This window comes from Dama dama, chromosome X (assembly GCF_033118175.1).
Source record: "Dama dama isolate Ldn47 chromosome X, ASM3311817v1, whole genome shotgun sequence".
Taxonomy (NCBI): Eukaryota; Metazoa; Chordata; class Mammalia; order Artiodactyla; family Cervidae; genus Dama; species Dama dama.
The window spans coordinates 147,505,745-147,519,990 of NC_083714.1; positions in this window are offsets into that span (position 1 = coordinate 147,505,745).

Here is a 14,246-nt window from a genome sequence, read left to right on the forward strand (position 1 = left end):
AGACACTTAAACACAGCCTAGTTGTCGTGGAGGGATTTCAAGCAAGATATTCAAAACTAGATAAAGGTGAAAGATGAGAGAGAACAGAATGAATGCCCGAGGAGTGTGGCTGTGGGGAAGGTTTGTAGGAGATGCACTCTGCCTGCCGTGTGACCCATGAGTTGACGTGGAGAGATGAGGGTGGCAGGTGAGTTTGGAGGCCTCTTTAGCGGAATTACAAATGCCTCATTTCTCACACAAAATCATCTGAGTTGCTCCCCATCCTCCACTAGACATGTCAGGATGGGTCTTTGTGATGTCAAGGCTCACCCGGGGCCACCATTGGCTGGGGAAGAGACTTGCTGATCTCATAAACCGTAATGGTGTGGCCCCCTGGAGATGGGTATATATAAGGGTGCTCAGGGGCTCTGGGGCAGACTACTGGGAGCCTTCAGAATGACTAAGGTCACTGGGAAGCCACAAGGCTTAGAGCAGTTACGTAACAGCCATCTCCATATACCCTGGGGAAAAGATGAAGACCTCCTCTCAACTGAAGTCCAAAAGGTGAGCTGAAACCACCTAAGCTCCTCTTATCTTTGTCTGTTTGACTTACTTTGTATGATCATCTCTAGGTGCATCCATGTTGACAAAATAGCATTGTTTCATCCTTTCTTATGGTTAATATTCCATTGTATGTATAAAATATCTTTCTTTATCCATTCACCTATATATGGGCATTTCAGGTTGTTTCCATTTCTTTGCTACTGTACTTGGTACTACTATAAACACTGCTGTGCGTGTCTCTTTTCTGATGGGAGCTTTCATCTTTACTGGATATATGCCCAGTATTGGGACTGCTGGATCATATGCTAACTCTATTTTTAGTTTGTTTCAAAAGCTGCATACTGGGGAGGGAGATGGGCAGGAGGTTCTAAACAGAGGGGACATATGTATACATATGGCTGATTCATGTTGAGGTTGGACAGAAAACAACAAAATTCTGTAAAGCAACTATCCATCAATAAGAAAATAAAAATTAATTTAAAAGAACTGCTTACTGTTTTCAATAGTGACAGCATCAGTTTCTTGACTTTCATGTATAGGATGTTGTTAATCTTGCTGCAGTGCATGGTCGACTTACACGTGTTTTTCAAAATCTGTGTTTCTTTATTTCTTAAAGCACTTTGAGCTGTATTTAACTGTTGATGTTTTCTTCCTGAGAGTGTTGTGGATTTTCTTTTTCACTTTTTTTCTTTTTTGGATGAATCACCCCTGACATGCTCAAGGGTAGGTCTCATGTTGAGTCCAGCGGCCTTGTGTATATCATATATCCATCAGCGATAGTTTGAAGGCTGCCATTACAGAGAAAACCCTCTACATTGCAAGGTTTTATGATTCTCTCCACTTCTGGGATGGCCTGCCACATCTGAGAGTTTCTGTCAGGCCCGGTTGTAGAGTAGAGTAGAACGAGCCAGAGGATGCCACAAAACCCGGTGTCTCCTCACTCTTGGATTTTTGAAGTAAATTTTCGTATTCTCTTTAAGTTGAAGACAAGGGGAGCTGGTTTTACGTGTACAGATTCTTGTTCCGTGACACTGAGACTACTCTATGTATTCAGCTGTGCTTGTTTTCACCTACATATTATTAGAAGGTGTTTCGACTACCACTCTTGCTGCAATAGGTTTACGTGATTCTGTATTTTATATGTATCTGTGGGAAGAAATTAATTCCAAACTACAGATGTTTCCCTTCCATCCACCAGGGTCCACCCATAGGTTTCTTGCCAGGTTGGATATCCATGTCACCTTTGTGTGGGTGCTCACTGCAGTGGATTTTTGTATCCCACCTCTCTGTTGCATCACCTGATGTTTCTTGAATCGAACCTCCTTCACTCAGTGGGATGATCTCTGGGTTTATCTATCTCTGAAGTTGTCCTACTTTCAGATTTCAATCCTTGATTCAAAATTCATTCTAGACCTGTATCAATTTCCTTATACATTCCTCTGTCCAGGTATGCTATCTTCACTTTCATCTCTTTGATGTTTTGAATGGTTTCCATGGGACCTGGTTTGGGGTGTGTGGTGTTCGAAATCTGTTCATTTCTGATTTACTCCAGGAGAGGACCTGGTTTATCATACTGTCTCTGCCTCTTTGTTTATTTATTTATTTGTCTTTCATGGGAGTGCACTTTCCTAATCATGCTCATAGTGCCTCTTATCAGGTCCATCCCACCAGTAACCTAAAGTGTCCACTGTACTAATGCTATTCTACCACTGATTCCATGTACAGCTTTAGACAGTGGCCTTTTTTCGTGCTGAGGCAGAGGTGATCATATCCTCAACAGCTTAGATGTTCGTATCTCTTACATTTCATCCTATGTGCACATTGTCATCATCTTTTCTAATGAGGCACGGAATTGTGTTCACCCGTTCATATCCTCTACCTGTTAGCTTCCCCTGTGTTTACTTTTTCTCCTATGTGAGCCCTGGCAATTTGTAAAGAGTGGGTATGGGTTAGAGCTCAGCACCATTGTGAACACTGGGTCCATCAGCATTCTAAGGTTGCTGTTATAGAAAATGTCCACAAGGCGGCAGCATTTCTTCATGCCCTCCTCTTGTTGCTATGGTAACAGCCCCCTCTGAAGTTCTCCCAGGCCTGGTTGTAAAGGAGAGGAAAAGGAGACCCTGGAAGTCACCAAAAGCTTTTGTCTCTTTAGCCTTTGAGGTTTTTCTTTAAGTGAAACTTTTATTTCTCATTTAAGACAATTTACACCGTTGTAGTTGTTGCAGGGAACCAGTTTCTCCTTCCGTTCCACAGATACCTGGAGGTGTTCAGCTGTGGTTACTGTCACAGCTGTTTTGAGAATCTGTTGAGCACATTTCTCTTGATACAAGAAGTCCATGTGGATTATGAATTGCATAGGCATTTGTGCGAATAAATTTATTCCAGCCTTCAGCTTTCAGGCTCTCACCCACCAACACCCTTTGCTAACCGTAATTTTCTTACCAGGAGTGCAAGTCCATTTCACTTTTTTTTTTCTTTCACTCATCGCCAACAATGTTTTTTTCTTTTATAATCCCCTCTCGAAGGTATATGATATGATATCTCTTTAATCTGCCCTTCTTTACTTACTGTGATTAACTCTAGATGTTTGCGTATCTCTGAAAATGGAATTTTCTCCAATTTCATAATTTTGGCGTCATATTTCATTGTGTATCTCTGTCACATTTCTTTCTTTCTCTTTTCATCTGCACCCAAGAATTCTCTCTCCTTTCATCTCTTGGTCGTTGTGAATGCTGCTGCAGTGCATGCAACAGACAACACAGCAATACAAAGGATCACAAGAGACTACTATCAGCAGCTATATGAAAATAAAATGGAAAACTTGGAAGAAATGGACGAATTCTTAGAAAAGTATAACCTTCCAAAACTGAGCCAGGAAGAAATAGAAAATCTTACTAGACCAATCAAAAGCATGGGAATTGAAACTGCAATGAAAAATCTTTGAACAAACAAAATCCAAGGACCAGTTGGCTTCACAGGTGAATCCACCAAACAATTAAGAGCTAACACCTATCCTACTGAAACTCTTCCAAAGTACTGCACAAGGTAAAACCCCCAAACTCAATTTCTGAGGCCCCCTTCACCCTAATCCCAAAACCAGCCAAAGATGCCGCCAAAAAAGAAAACTACAGGCCAATATCACTGATGAACATATGTGAAAAATGTTCAACAAATTCTAGCAAACAGAATCCAACGACATATTCAAAAAGTTAGACATCATGACCTAGTGGGTTTATTCAAGAAAGCTCCATGTGGAACAAGGTCAAGTGTATTCACTGCGTTCTCACAGACTGAAGACAAGGGTTTCCGACTGGAGACCAGAAAACAGAGGAGAGCTCCCGGAACGCGGAGAAAAGGAGGCGGGATTGGAAAGGTTTCTGTCGGCTGGCCCAGAATTAAGTGGTCTTCGAGGTGCATTAAGACCACATTGCAGGAGGAATGTGGAATGATTCTCGCTTTACAGAAACTTAAACACAACCTAGTTGTCATGGAGGGAGTTTAGGCAAGATATGAAAAGATAGATAATGGTGAAAGCTGAGAGAGAACAGAATGAATGCCCGAGGAGTGTGGCTGTGGGGCAAGGTTTGGAGGAGATGCACTCTGCCTGCTGTGTGACCCATCAGAGTTGACAAAGAGGTGAGGGTGGCAGGTGAGTTTGGAGGCCTCTTTAGGGTATTACAAATGCGTCATTTCTCCCAGCAAATCATCTGAATTGCTCCCCATCTCCCGCTAGACATGTCAGGATGGGGCTTTGTGATGTCAAAGCTCACCCAGGGCCACCATTGGCTGGGGAAGAGACTTGCTGACCTCATAAAGCATGAGGGTGAGGCTCCATGGGGACGGGTATATATAGGGGTGCTCAGGGGCTCTGAGCAGACCACTGTGAGTCCTCCAAATGACTGAGGTGACTAGGAAGCCACAAGGCTCCAGAGTAGTTATGGAACACGCACCTCCTGTTACCCAGGAGAAGATGAAGACCTCCTATCAACTGAGGTCCAGAAAAAATGTCAAGGTGAGCTGAACCCAGCCAAAGTCCTCTTGTCCATCGGCCCCACCCCAAAAGACCCCCTCCCCTGTCCTTGCCTGGCACATAACCCTTCTCTGCCCACACCCCTTCTCCTGAAGCCATCGTTCCCACCTGTCTTCACACTCTTCCCTAAACCAGTGCCATTCTTTGCTCCCACTCTTGTTTTCCCTAGGTGGCCAGGATAACCATGAGGGTGAATAATCCCATTCCGGCAAAGCTGCCAAAGAAAACTCAGAACATTCCCACCACCAAAAAGCTTAAGAAAATCAGATGCTCAAAGCTCTGTAGCCAGAGTTCCAAGGCAAATGAACAGCTGAATCAGAAGGAACCAGAGGAGGTCCCAGAGACCACAGAGACCCCTGCCATTCCAGCTACTCAGAAGGAACCAGAGGAGGTCCCAGAGACCACAGAGACCCCTGCCATTCCAGTTAATCAGAACGAACCAGAGGAGGTCCCAGAGGCCATGGAGAACCCTGCCATTCCAGCTGGACCAGTGGACAGCCAGTGACTTCAGGGCATGGCTAGAGACTTCAGAAATGCTCGGGGGTCTCGCCGCTGAGTACTGGCCAACAGTACAGATGCTGAATATTATAGCAACTGCATACATTAATAACGAAAATAAAATCAACCAGATGTGAAAATATCTTTGTCTCTGAGTTCTCTGATAGTGGGGGGCAGAGAGGGCAGGGAAGGGATAAGTGTGTGAGGAGGGAGGGAGATGGCTTCTGTGGAGTTGGAGATGGGACCAGAATGCCCAGGTTGCCAGAAAGTCGGGGGAAGAACTGGTACCAGACTGAGCTTCAAAGACACACTTCCCATGGGAAAAGAGAAGAGGACTTGGTGTTTCTCTGTGTGAGTGCAGAGATGGACACTTTGCTGGGGAGCTGTTTCGTGTGTGTGGGAGGGGGGGGGCGTGCCATTTGCTAAAAAGGCATAGAAAGGAGCTGCCCCATCAAAAGAATGGAATATTGGCATTTGCAGCAACATGGAAGGTAGAATATTGAGTAAAATAACTCACAGAGATAGACAAATACTGTATGATATCACTTATAGAATCTAAACATACCGCAAAGTAGAGAATATGATAAAAATGGAGGCGCGCAGATATAGAGAAGCATCTACTGGTTACCAGCGGGGAGGGGAAGAGGGAGGGGCAATACAGAGGTGGGGGAGTGGGAGGCACACAGTGTTAGTTAGGTGGAAGATGAGCTCAGGGATGCATTGTACAACATGGGGAATAGAGCCAAGACTTTGTCATAACTATAAATGGAAAGCAAGCTTTAACAGTTGTATTATAAGAAAGAAAAGGAAAGAGAGTGGGAGGAGGAAGGAGGGAAGAAAGGAAGGAAAAGAATGGCGTTTTTGGAGGTCAAAAACCCAATACTGATTAGGTCCTTTTTAGCAAAGGAACGTATTTTATTTTATTTTATTTTACTTTATTTTATTTTAATTGGTGGGTAATTACTTTACAATATTGTGGTGGTTTTTGCCATACATTAACATGAATCAGCCATGAGTGTACATGTGTTACCCCTCCTGATTCCCCTCCCATCTCCCTCCCCATCCCATCCCTCTGGGTCATCCCAGTGCACCAGCCCTGAGCACCCTGTCTTATGCATCGAACATGGACTGGCTATCTCTTTCACATATGATAATATACATGTTTCAATGCTATTCTCTCAGATCATCCCACCCTCGCCGTCTCCCACAGACTCCAAAAGACTGTTCTGTAAATCTGTGTCTCTTTTGCTGTCTCCCATATAGGGTTATCATTACCATCTTTCTACATTCCATATATATGCCTTAGTAAAGTGTATTGGTGTTTTTCTTTCTGACTTACTTCACTCTGTATAATAGGCTCCAGTTTCATCTACCTCATTAGAACGGATTCAAATGTGTTCTTTTTAATGGCTGAGCAATATTCTATTTTGTCTATGTACCACAGCTTTCTTTCCCATTTGTCTGCTGATGGACATCTAGGTTGCTTCCATGCCCTGGCTATTGTAAACAGTGCTGTGGTGAACATTGGGGCACACGTGTCTTTTACACTTCTGGGTGAATCACGATTTGAATGAGGAGAAACCATGATGACTATTAGCCTGTAAGTGGGAAACCCTGCACATGAGTTTGGTTGAAAGACTGGGACCAAAGTTGGTGATGGTTGTTTCAAACCGTCTGAGAGTGCTCAGATGGACATGTGGGGTGCTGTCCTGCTGGGGGACATCTCTGGTTGCTCTGTTCTCACCAGCAACAGAGGAGTTTCTTTCCTTCCTTTCATTTCCCTTGTTTCCCTTTCTCCCTCCTTCCTCCCTACCTGCCTTTCTTTCACAAACATTCAATGTGCTGTGCTGTCTTGTGTTTCGTTGCTCAGCCGGGTCCAACTCTTTTTGACCCCATGGACTGTAGCCCGCCAGGCTCCTCTGTCCATGGGGATTCTCGAGGCAGGCATACTGGAGCAGGCTGCCATTCCCCCCTCCAGGGGATCTTCCCAAACCAGGGACTGAATCCCGGTCTCCCATGATGCAGGTGGGTTTTTTTTGTTTGTTTGTTTGTTACTGTCTGACCCACCAGGAAACCCTTAAAATGGGTTTCATCTGACAATATGTTTTTCATATCTGTAAGATCAAATGGGGTCTATTTTAGGATTTCCATGTCTCTCCTTACTTTTAGAACACACAATACACAGTTATTCCAAGTATCTTAATGTCTCTGTCTGCAACTTCTAAAATCTATGCCACTTCTGCCTGAGTTTCAATTCTCAAGGGGATTTTAGTATGATTTTTCTTACCTTCGTGAGATTTAATATGCTCTTAACGTGGTTCCGGGCTAGTTCCATAGTCTTCTTGTGAATTGGCTGCTCATGTCTTTAAACATGTCTTCATAAATTTAAAGGCCAGTGATACATCTTTCTTATAAAGTGTGGCCTCGTGCCTCTTGCCCATTTTTTCTATCAGGTTTTAAGATCTTTCTTCTCAAAATTGTAAGAGTCATCTTTTGGGTTTGTTTATGGCGTGCTTTTTCTACCTCTTAAAATGTTCAGCAGTGTGATGGACCCTGGGTGAGTAAGCAACAAGTGGACACCAGGATGTGAACACTTCACAGGAAACCCAGGGAGACCCACTAAGCCAACAAAGTGTCCCCAGGGGTGCACCTCAGGCTGGTTGACCCTACGAGTCAATTGGAAAAACGAGGACTGAGGTGGAGCACACAATCCATTCCCCTTTCCTCCAGAGCCAACCAGCTCAACGAGAGACCGTGGGAACTAGATGCACAGGACAGGATGACTCAGTGTTTTATCCAAGAAGCTGGAAGCTTGTGGCAGCTGCTCATGGAAATGAATTCCACCTTGGTTTTGGCTGTGAGGTCAGCTCCAGAAGAGCTTCCAGCAAGAAAACAAGATGAGAAAAGAGATTTGTGAGGGCACGTGTTGAGAAGACCCTTGCACACAAGGCTCACACAGCTCTGGGCAAGCTCCACCCCTTGCTGGGAATGCTAATCAGCCGCAGGTGGTCATTTCCTGCATGGGATCCCCCAGCACAACCTGAAACACGCATTTCTCTGCCCCATCCCCATCACCCTGTTCAAACCCAAGCCTGGGGAGTACTCCTAGTGAGGTGACCCTGAGTCCTAAACTTGAAACGAGACAGCTCCGTGTGGAGCAAGGGCAAGTGTATTCAATGCGTTCTCACAGCCTGAAGACAAGGGTTTCCGACTGGAGACCAGAAAACGGAGGCGAGTTCCGGGAACACTGAGACAAGCAGGCGGGATGGAAAGGTTTCTGTCGGCTGGCCCAGAATTCAATGGGCTTCACGGTGCATTAAGACCACACTGCAGAGGGAATGAGGAATGATGCTCGCTTCCACAGACACTTAAACACAGCCTAGTTGTCGTGGAGGGATTTCAGGCAAGATATTCAAAACTAGATAAAGGTGAAAGGTGAGAGAGAACAGAATGAATGCCCGAGGAGTGTGGCTGTGGGGAAGGTTTGTAGGAGATGCACTCTGCCTGCCCTGTGACCCATGAGCTGACGTGGAGAGATGAGGGTGGCAGGTGAGTTTGGAGGCCTCTTTAGGGGAATTACAAATGCCTCATTTCTCCCACAAAATCATCTGAGTTGCTCCCCATCCTCCACTAGACATGTCAGGATGGGTCTTTGTGAGGTCAAGGCTCACCCGGGGCTACCATTGGCTGGGGAAGAGACTTGCTGATCTCATAAACCGTAACGGTGTGGCCCCCTGGAGATGGGTATATATAAGGGTGCTCAGGGGTTCTGGGACAGACTACTGGGAGCCTTCAGAATGACTAAGGACACTGGGAAGCCACAAGGCTTAGAGCAGTTACGTAACAGCCATCTCCATATACCCTCGGGGAAAAGATGAGGACCTCCTATCAACTGAAGTCCAAAAGGTGAGCTGAAACCACCTAAGCTCCTCTTATCTTTCTCTGTTTGACTTACTTTGTATGAACATCTCAAGGTGCATCCGTGTTGACAAAATAGCATTGTTTCATCCTTTCTTATGGTTAATATTCCATTGTATGTATAAAATATCTTTCTTTATCCATTCACCTATGTATGGGCATTTCAGGTTGTTTCCATTTCTTTGCTACTGTACTTGGTACTACTATAAACACTGCTGTGCGTGTCTCTTTTCTGATGGGAGCTTTCATCTTTACTGGATATATGCCCAGTAGTGGGACTGCTGGATCATATACTAACTCTATTTTTAGTTTGTTTCAAAAGCTGCATACTGGGAAGGGAGATGGGCAGGAGTTTCTAAACAGAGGGGACATATGTATACATATGGCTGATTCATGTTGAGGTTGGACAGAAAACAGCAAAATTCCGTAAAGCAACTATCCATCAATAAGAAAATAAAAATTAATTTTAAAAGAACTGCTTACTGTTTTCAATAGTGACAGCATCAGTTTCTTGACTTTCATGTATAGGATGTTGTTAATCTTGCTGCAGTGCATGGTCGACTTACACGTGTTTTTCAAAATCTGTGTTTCTTTATTTCTTAAAGCACTTTGAGCTGTATTTAACTGTTGATGTTTTCTTCCTGAGAGTGTTGTGGATTTTCTTTTTCACTTTTTTTCTTTTTTGGATGAATCACCCCTGACATGCTCAAGAGTAGGTCTCATGTTGAGTCCAGCGGCCTTGAGTATATCATATATCCATCAGCGATAGTTTAAAGGCTGCCATTACAGAGAAAACCCTCTACATTGCAAGGTTTTATGATTCCCTCCTCTTCTGGGATGGCCTGCCGCATCTGAGAGTTTTTGTCAGGCCCGGTTGTAGCGTAGAGTAGAACGAGCCAGAGGATGCCACAAAACCCGGTGTCTCCTCACTCTTGGATTTTTGAAGTAAATTTTCCTATTCTCTTTAAGTTGAAGACAAGGGGAGCTGGTTTTACGTGTAGAGACTCTTGTTCCGTGACACTGAGAGTACTCTATGTATTCAGCTGTGCTTGTTTTCACCTACATTTTATTAGAAGGTGTTTCGACTACCACTGTTGCTGCAATAGGTTTACGTGATTCTGTATTTTATATGTATCTGTGGGAAGAAATTAATTCCAAACTACAGATGTTTCCCTTCCATCCACCAGGGTCCACCCATAGGTTTCTTGCCAGGTTGGATATCCATGTCACCTTTGTGTGGGTGCTCACTGCAGTGGATTTTTGTATCCCACCTCTCTGTTGCATCACCTGATGTTTCTTGAATCGAACCTCCTTCACTCAGTGGGATGATCTCTGGGTTTATCTATCTCTGAAGTTGTCCTACTTTCAGATTTCAATCCTTGATTCAAAATTCATTCTAGACCTGTATCAATTTCCTTATACATTCCTCTGTCCAGGTATGCTATCTTCACTTTCATCTCTTTGATGTTTTGAATGGTTTCCATGGGACCTGGTTTGGGGTGTGTGGTGTTCGAAATCTGTTCATTTCTGAACTACTCCAGGAGAGGACCTGGTTTATCATACTGTCTCTGCCTCTTTGTTTATTTATTTATTTGTCTTTCATGGGAGTGCACTTTCCTAATCATGCTCATAGTGCCTCTTATCAGGTCCATCCCACCAGTAACCTAAAGTGTCCACTGTACTAATGCTATTCTTCCACTGATTCCATGTACAGCTTTAGACAGTGGCCTTTTTTCGTGCTGAGGCAGAGGTGATCATATCCTCAACAGCTTAGATGTTCGTATCTCTTACATTTCATCCTATGGGCACATTGTCATCAGCTTCTCTAATGAGGCACGGAATTGTGTTCACCCGTTCATATCCTCTACCTGTTAGCTTCCCCTGTGTTTATTGTTTCTCCTATGTGAGCCCTGGCAATTTGTAAAGAGTGGGTATGGGTTAGAGCTCAGCACCATTGTGAACACTGGGTCCATCAGCATTCTAAGGTTGCTGTTATAGAAAATGTCCACAAGGCGGCAGCATTTCTTCATTCCCTCCTCTTGTTGCTATGGTAACAGCCCCCTCTGAGGTTCTCCCAGGCCTGGTTGTAAAGGAGAGGAAAAGGAGACCCTGGAAGTCACCAAAAGCTTTTGTCTCTTTAGCCTTTGAGGTTTTTCTTTAAGTGAAACTTTTATTTCTCATTTAAGACAATTTACACCGTTGTAGTTGTTGCAGGGAACCAGTTTCTCCTTCCGTTCCACAGATACCTGGAGGTGTTCAGCTGTGGTTACTGTCACAGCTGTTTTGAGAATCTGTTGAGCACATTTCTCTTGATACAAGAAGTCCATGTGGATTATGAATTGCATAGGCATTTGTGGGAATAAATTTATTCCAGCCTTCAGCTTTCAGGCTCTCACCCACCAACACCCTTTGCTAACCGTAATTTTCTTACCAGGAGTGCAAGTCCATTTCACTTTTTTTTTTCTTTCACTCATCGCCATCAATGTTTCTTTTTTTTTATAATCCCCTCTCGAAGGTATATGATATGATATCTCTTTAATCTGCCCTTCTTTACTTACTGTGATTAACTCTAGATGTTTGCGTATCTCTGAAAATGGAATTTTTTCCAATTTCATAATTTTGGCGTCATATTTCATTGTGTATCTCTGTCACATTTCTTTCTTTCTCTTTTCATCTGCACCCAAGAATTCTCTTTCCTTTCATCTCTTGGTCGTTGTGAATGCTGCTGCAGTGCATGCAACAGACAACACAGAAATACAAAGGATCACAAGAGACTACTATCAGCAGCTATATGAAAATAAAATGGAAAACTTGGAAGAAATGGACGAATTCTTAGAAAAGTATAACCTTCCAAAACTGAGCCAGGAAGAAATAGAAAATCTTACTAGACCAATCAAAAGCATGGGAATTGAAACTGCAATGAAAAATCTTTGAACAAACAAAATCCAAGGACCAGTTGGCTTCACAGGTGAATCCACCAAACAATTAAGAGCTAACACCTATCCTACTGAAACTCTTCCAAATTACTGCACAAGGTAAAACCCCCAAACTCAATTTCTGAGGCCCCCTTCACCCTAATCCCAAAACCAGCCAAAGATGCCGCCAAAAAAGAAAACTACAGGCCAATATCACTGATGAACATATGTGAAAAATGTTCAACAAATTCTAGCAAACAGAATCCAACGACATATTCAAAAAGTTAGACATCATGACCTAGTGGGTTTATTCAAGAAAGCTCCATGTGGAACAAGGTCAAGTGTATTCACTGCGTTCTCACAGACTGAAGACAAAGGTTTCCGACTGGAGACCAGAAAACAGAGGAGAGCTCCTGGAACGCGGAGAAAAGGAGGCGGGATGGGAAAGGTTTCTGTCGGCTGGCCCAGAATTAAGTGGTCTTCGAGCTGCATTAAGACCACATTGCAGGAGGAACGTGGAATGATTCTCGCTTCCACAGACACTTAAACACAACCTAGTTGTCATGGAGGGAATTTAGGCAAGATATGAAAAGATAGATAATGGTGAAAGCTGAGAGAGAACAGAATGAATGCCCGAGGAGTGTCGCTGTGGGGCAAGGTTTGGAGGAGATGCACTCTGCCTGCTGTGTGACCCATCAGAGTTGACATAGACGTGAGGGTGGCAGGTGAGTTTGGAGGCCTCTTTAGGGCATTACTAATGCCTCATTTCTCCCAGCAAATCATCTGAATTGCTCCCCATCTCCCGCTAGACATGTCAGGATGGGGCTTTGTGATGTCAAAGCTCACCCAGGGCCACCATTGGCTGGGGAAGAGACTTGCTGACCTCATAAAGCATGAGGGTGAGGCTCCATGGGGACGGGTATATATAGGGGTGCTCAGGGGCTCTGAGCAGACCACTGTGAGTCCTCCAAATGACTGAGGTGACTAGGAAGCCACAAGGCTCCAGAGTAGTTATGGAACACGCACCTCCTGTTACCCAGGAGAAGATGAAGACCTCCTATCAACTGAGGTCCAGAAAAAATGTCAAGGTGAGCTGAACCCAGCCAAAGTCCTCTTGTCCATCGGCCCCACCCCAAAAGACCCTCTCCCGTGTCCTTGCCTGGCACATGACCCTTCTCTGCCCACACCCCTTCTCCTGAAGCCATCGTTCCCACCTGTCTTCACACTCTTCCCTAAACCAGTGCCATTCTTTGCTCCCGCTCTTGTTTTCTCTAGGTGGCCAGGGTAACCGTGAGGGTGAATAATCCCATTCTGGCAAAGCTGCCAAAGAAAACTCAGAACATTCCCACCACCAAAAAGCTTAAGAAAATCAAATGCTCAAAGCTCTGCAGCCAGAGTTTCAAGGCAAATGAACAGCTGAATCAGAAGGAACCAGAGGAGGTCCCAGAGACCACAGAGACCCCTGCCATTCCAGTTAATCAGAAGGAACCAGAGGAGGTCCCAGAGACCACAGAGACCCCTGCCATTCCAGCTAATTAGAACGAACCAGAAGAAGTCCCAGAGGCCATGGAGAACCCTGCCATTCAAGCTGGACCAGTGGACAGCCAGTGACTTCAGGGCATGGCTAGAGACTTCAGAAATGCTCGGGGGTCTCGCCGCTGAGTACTGGCCAACAGTACAGATGCTGAATATTATAGCAACTGCATACATTAATAACGAAAATAAAATCAACCAGATGTGAAAATATCTTTGTCTCTGAGTTGTCTGATAGTGGGGGGCAGAGATGGTAGGGAAGGGATAAGTGTGTGAGGAGGGACGGGGATGGTTTCTGTGGAGTTGGAGATGGGACGAGAATGCCCAGGTTGCCAGAAAGTAGGGGGAAGAACTGGTACCAGACTGAGCTTCAAAGACACACTTCCCATGGGAGAAGAGAAGAGGACTTGGTGTTTCTCTGTGTGAGTGCAGAGATGGACACTTTGCTGGGGAGCTGTGTCGTGTGTGTGTGTGGGGGGCGTGCCATTTGCTAAAAAGGCATACAAAGGAGCTGCCCCATCAAAAGAATGGAATATTGGCATTTGCAACAACATGGAAGTTAGAATATTGAGTAAAATAACTCACAGAGATAGACAAATACTGTATGATATCACTTATAGAATCTAAACATACCGCAACGTAGAGAATATGATAAAAATGGAGGCGCGCAGATATAGAGAAGCATCTACTGGTTACCAGCGGGGAGGGGAAGAGGGAGGGGCAATACAGAGGTGGGGGAGTGGGAGGAACACAGTGTTAGTTAGGTGGAAGATGAGCTCAGGGATGCATTGTACAACATGGGGTATAGA